We start from the raw sequence: 6401 nt of genomic DNA on the forward strand, positions 1-6401 counted from the left end.
TCTTGCTTCAGTGATGGTAGTGTTGTCAGTTCGTTTGTGTGTATGTGTGTGTGTGTGTGTGTGTGTGTGTGTGTGTGTGTGTTAAGGGTTTGGAAATGGGGTTACTTGTCTAGTGCCCACTATCTTGACCCACTCTGTACGTAAAGTTTGGATAGTTTTTTGATTTTGAAAAGTTGACAGCTGTGCTTATGTACGTTTTTTCTGTTTTGTTTTTGTTGTGCAAGTGGGTTTTTATATTTTAAAAATTTCATTTGAATATTTCTTTTTGTGTTCAAGTACAGCAGAGAAATGTGCACACATTACACACCTCTGTCACTTCTATCTGCTCCAGCACTTTCTCTCTCTCTCTCTCTCTCTCTCTCTCTCTCTCTCTCTCTCTCTCTCTCTCACCTTGATATTGGGTTTGGGCCAAAAAGAAAGAATCTCGTTCTGTCTCGGTTCTGGACAATGTTCTCCACCTCCAAGTATCTGCACCTCACATGCCTGAGATGTCTGCCTCCAATATTTCATACCCACAAGGATGTCGGCCTTCCTCTTTTCCCTCCTCCCTTAGGGAGGTCACATTTATCTGGTCACATTGTGGGCTCACTTTCTAAGAATGTGCCCAGCACCAGGTCTGAAAAGGAGCAATGATTCTTTTTGAGTAGTCTAAGGCCCATCATTCTGAAACTTTGAACTTTTGCCATCATCTGCTCTTTTATACCCATACTCTTTAGTGTAACGATTAGGATGCACTTTTCTCATGAGTTTGTTGAAAGTATTGTCAATATGAAAGAAATTGAAGCCAAAAAAGTTGAGCAATTTTCATATAAAGTGAATATAATCAGTTATAATCAATAGGCATAGTAAGAAAAAGTTGATTGACTTTCAAAGATTTTTATGAGTTTGATTTTTCTCAGTTTTCTGTATTTTGATGTTTGAAGCAATTTGTGTAAGTTTGAAAGATACGTTTTTGGTTTTGCTCAGTTTTTAGTAATTTGATGCTCTCATCTGATGTGATATTGTCAAGGAGAAAAGCAATATTTTTCCTTTCTCTTCTTTATAATACAATGTAAAATAGCATTCTGGATTTTTATTCCGCGAAAAAAATGTATAAAATTATCGACTGAAGGTTTTATTTTTGTAACAAGCTGCATTGGATTCTTCACCTCTTACTATATTTCTTACGTTCTATAGAAAAGTTTATTAGAATGTGATGTTCATTTTTCTTTACGGAGTCGGTCAATTTTCTTTTTTGAAAATTTGATTGTGTTCTTTTTGCTGGAACAAGAAGTATTTTAAAACTTAGCCTTACAAGACTTACATTGTGGGTTGTTGTTTCCCTGCGTCTGTGGTCTAGTATTTAGGTGCATCGCTATTGCATCCAACAATTGTGAGACGTGCTGACAAAATAAATTACTTCTCGCAATCCACAAAAGGAGATATTGGCCAAAAATCGACAGTTGGGTCAAATTTGTAGGTGTTCTATTAATGCCATATTCTTTAAGTATATAACATGCCTTAAATCATTTCATACTTATAAATTGTAAAAACTTCATCTATAAGCGTGACATAGAAATCTACCGATTTCCATAGGGCTTGAATCCGAGAAGTAACTCATTTTGTCAGCATGCTTCAAAAATGTGAGTTTGGTTCCTGAGAGGGGGAAAATTTTTTTTAATCCAGAATCTTGGTCTTTCTGTTGAAATGTTGTATCCCTCTGGGCCGGTGTTGACTCTGATAGACATCTAAGCAGCCTGCACATTTGTTGTAGATTGTGTCAATTCAGGCATTAAAATATCTACTGTTATTTTTTTTTCCGACTCATCTCGATGGCTAGGAGCAAGATATCTGACAAATGTCAAAGTGCAAATTGAAGTTTGTCGGAGTCTTGCATCCGGTCATTGATCTGTGAACACAGGAATAAGGAAAGTAGATGTGCTTTCACTCAGTTGAATTCTGCTTACTTTGATGTCGTTTTTCTCTGCTGTTGTTGTTGCAGCCACTGTTGCTGCTGTTTTACTCTCCTGAAGCTTTTGATATTATGATTTACTTTGTTGTCATTTGGATTACTTATTAATCAATTTTTTTCTCCAACTCAAGACTTTTGAATTTCTTTTTCTCTACCCTAAATATATGGACCTATTTTTTTGGTCTATCTATGCAGACAGTAAAACATGTGTATTGCAATGACATTCCAATAGCACGAATTTTGTAAAGTGTCTTAGATGAATTTGATGTTTTCTTTTTCCTGCAAAATATCTTGAGATTTTACTGCTTGCCTTACACGATGCAATTTGATCTTTCTTTCCAAGTAGTTTCTCCAAGCCAGTATGTAGCTGCTGCAGTAATCTAAATGTATAACTAGGTTGTTGTAATTTGTACAAGAGCGTGAAAAAACAAAAGCGAAACAAGGCTGTTGTACACATTTTAGATGCTCTGTTAAAACTCCAGTGTTGTTGCAACTATTTGGAAAGTATATTATATATAGGATATGTTGTGTGATTTCAGTCAGAACTCAAGGAAGAAAAACAAAAAACTGCGTTTTCCGAGTTACGTATTTAGAATCCTGCAGTGGAGATTTTGAAAACTTTCCTGGGCTTTGCATGATACTCGTCATTAGCAGTGAGATGTAAGTCAAGCATAATTCTGAATGTAGAGTAGATCTACTTGTATTTACAGCTATGTTCATTACTTTTTGTTTGGGAACTACTAATGAGAAAACTCTTGACGTCTTATCGTTTTGTTTTGCTTTGCTTTTTTTGCTGATTTTTTTTTCTTCTTTTGTTGTTAGTGTCTTTGAAAACACTCTGACTCAGATCATGTTATATATTTATATGATTATATATATATATGTATATGTACAAGGAAAACTGTTGTAGGGAAAGGGATGAAGTATTTCTGCCTGTTGTCCATTGAAGTTTCCCCCCATGTGTACAGATTCACCATTTATGGCTATATATGGGGTTTTTTCCCTTTTTTTAAAAATAATTTGTTCACACAATTTACAGTATTCAATTCCTGTCAAAATTTAGCTCCGTCCATTCCACTTTTATATTCACTTGTTGTAATATCTTCTAATGCAATGATCACACATATTTAATATTGTTATTTACGAAAGAAACTGGTGTGTGAAGATTGTCACGCTTCTTCATTTTATGAGTTTTGTTTTCAAAGTACTGTTTGACATGCTCACAGGAAACACGCGCACAAGGAACACGCGCATAACTAACAGAATTTTAGGTCCCAATTTTTTTCTTATATATAGTGTGTCGCGACGTGGTGGAATCAAGCGCTCGTCAATTTTGGGCATATAGAGTTATTAGTACCATTTTAAAGCTTGTTAATTTGTCTTGCATTTAGCAAAAAAATACCCCTCTAATTTGAATTGAAATCGAAATATTTGTAATTGAAGGTGGTGTGGTGGCCTGGTATGAGAGGTAAAAACTAGCGAGAAAATGGCCGCCAAAGTTTGGTGACCTCCATATCTTGAGAGTCTTTGGGAACTGGAAATTTACATTTTTTCCTGCCTTTAATGAAGGTTTTTCAGAAACATCTACCCATGAATGTCTTTTTAAAAGGACGTAAAAGATGTTCAGCAAAAACTTTAAAAATTTGAAAAAAACTTTCTTTTATTTCATTGTTTTGACGAGAGCCTGATTTCACCAAGATACCTCACATAAACTATATTTCTTGGATTTGTGATACATACATGGCAATATTTATACATAATGTAATGAAAAGATTTCTGTGTCTCATCGATTTTGCCCTGTGTGTGCTAGACTGTCGATGTTTAAGGTCATAAACACAGTCCATGTCTCAAAGACAGGCAGCCTTGCTGGCTAGGGTAGTGCTGTGCTGGGTATGTTATCACTTTCTACTTGGTTTACTGTCAAGGCATGCTTACTTTTCTTTAAATCTCAAAAATGTTTTTCTGTACCATTACCATATCGTTTTATCTGATTCACGAATTAGGGGCCAAGTGTTTTGGATTTTTCTAACCTAAAAAAATCAACAAAATTGCCAGTCTGTCCATATCTGTGATAAAATTTAATGTTTACTTCCCTTTGTGGATCATTTTGTTACTTGTTAATTAAAGGCTTAATGGTACCAGTGAAGTAATAGGCATCTTTTAACAAGAAAACATGAACAATTCAAAATCTTAATTTTCATGTTTGCACTCTAAGTTTTTATTTTTGATGTACTTGCTCATAACCAGTGCACGCCGTCCAGTACATTCAGTCGAACTGAGGCAGGGCCAGTCTGATTTTTCTCCACTGGGTGGGGGGAGCGAATAATTTGGCACCATACTACAGAATCGACTCACTTCTCTGAAAAAGAAACGAGTTTGATTCTGAAAGTCACCGTCGAATTTCGTTGAATTGTGCCAAAATAGTAGCTTTTTCTTCTTCCATGAAGGAAAATCTGACCGGCTCTGACTCAATCCAATGAACTCGACTGACAGTGTGCACTCACTTTTGGAGCCCACAGACAAAATGTAAAAGCTTACAGTTAAGGTTTTATTTTTTATTTTGCTCTGAATCACTTTGATGAGATCACACAGACTTTGTTTTTTCCCTTTGGAGATAGACAGACAGATGTACTGTCAAAACTTTTCCTAGACGGCCACCCATTGTTGTGGAGAAAAGTGGTTGTCTTGGACAGGTGGATATCTTACACAGTGTCATTATAATATGAATAAAAATGCAAGGGGGAAAATGGGAATAATGGCCATTTGTACAAGTGATTGTCTTATACACGTACCCTGAGAGCAGGTTTGACTGTGGTTATGACTCTCATCTTTGAGTCCATTAGTCCTGACTTTCGAACCACCCACATGGGAATTTCGGGACTTTTTTTTTCCAAAGGGTTGTGCATGGCTCTATGTTGGCTTATAAGCAGCACTCTACTCTACCAATGGGGGAGTTGCTTCCACTGTCAGCTGCAGTGTGGTGGCAGGCTGGCCATACATCTTTATGATCATCATCCTGTGCCTTGCTGACTGGCGTGAATGATCATGGACCTCCACTTCAATCTGTCTTGCATTGCAGTGATGGTGTCTGTTGTTATTTCTGTTCCCAGCCATGTTGTTAACTTAACTGGCATATTTTCCCTCCGTCTGCCTCTGCCTCTCTTTATACAGATGTCTAATTATGTTTTCAATGTTTTGAAAAAGGATACATGCTTTATATATATTATTCCATATATACTATTGTCTTTTTATCATTCGATGATGATGAGGATGATTGATCAATATACAGTGTGGGGTTCTTTGGCCTGGCAATAATACATGTATTGAACTTGTTGAACTTTGTATTCACTTGACATTAAGAAAATTGATGCACTATCACTTTTTTTTAAACTGTTGAAGTTGTTATACGACCTTTTGACAATTCAAAGTTTCATCGCTTGTTAAAGAATTTCTCACAGCCTTCCTTCACATATGCTAAAACACTCACTCAAACGGGTTTTTTTCACACAGTGGCCTACTCTGTAAAGAAATATTTTATAGAAAACGGGAATAAAAATTGTCTGCTGTTAGATTTACTTTTTTTAATGGAACTTAGATTAGATATATAGTTAACAGATCTGTGTCAAGTTCTTTATATTTTGACTGTCAGTTGTTGAAATTTTCCATTTTTGCAGGTTTGTCTTTGTGTTGTTGTCAAGGAGCAAAATTGCTTTACTTTATTTTTTGCTTTTACTTGTGGAAAAAAGGGAGGGGGAGGGTTCTTTGAAGTGGTATATTTTTCTCACACAGGTATTATATTTTAGTGAACTCTGCTAATGTTGAAGGAGTCTTTCTCGTGAGTTATGGAGTACTGTAACCAATTTTTCTTCTTTTTTTTCCATAAGTTTTATAATTGAAGAGGTAAGATCCGTATATGAAGAATGTATTTTTTAAAAAGATGACACAATATGTTATCTTAACTAAGTTTATACTCAGTCATGTTGATAAAGATCCCCCTGAGAGAGGCGGAGTTTATCAAAAATAAAGTTGCAAAAATATATTTTCAACTTTTCATTGGATATGAACTCTTATGACAATTTTATCCATATATGCTGTGTATATTATAATGATCCCAGTGTACCTAAGGTATTTAATGTAACTTCTTGAATTTGTTTATTGTTTTTATTTTTTCACCAGTACTGTGTTTCAACCTTCTGAACTGCTGATGCTGTTGAAAATTTTGTACCCCCCGGGACGGGGCCACTGATGAAGTGTCTTTAGGCCATTCCCAAATCGGGGACCTTTATCGTTCATGCACAGTAGAATTGTAAATGGGCTGATTCATCAATGTTATGCTCATAACTGTGCCTGATCTACCTCAGAGAACTGCTGCTTTTTCTTTCCTAATCCCAACTATTGTCATTTTCCTCTACTTCTTATGTATGTTTGTCGTTTGTCACACTCTTGTGAC

This window comes from Aplysia californica, unplaced genomic scaffold (genome assembly GCF_000002075.1).
Source record: "Aplysia californica isolate F4 #8 unplaced genomic scaffold, AplCal3.0 scaffold00634, whole genome shotgun sequence".
NCBI classification, from domain to species: Eukaryota; Metazoa; Mollusca; class Gastropoda; order Aplysiida; family Aplysiidae; genus Aplysia; species Aplysia californica.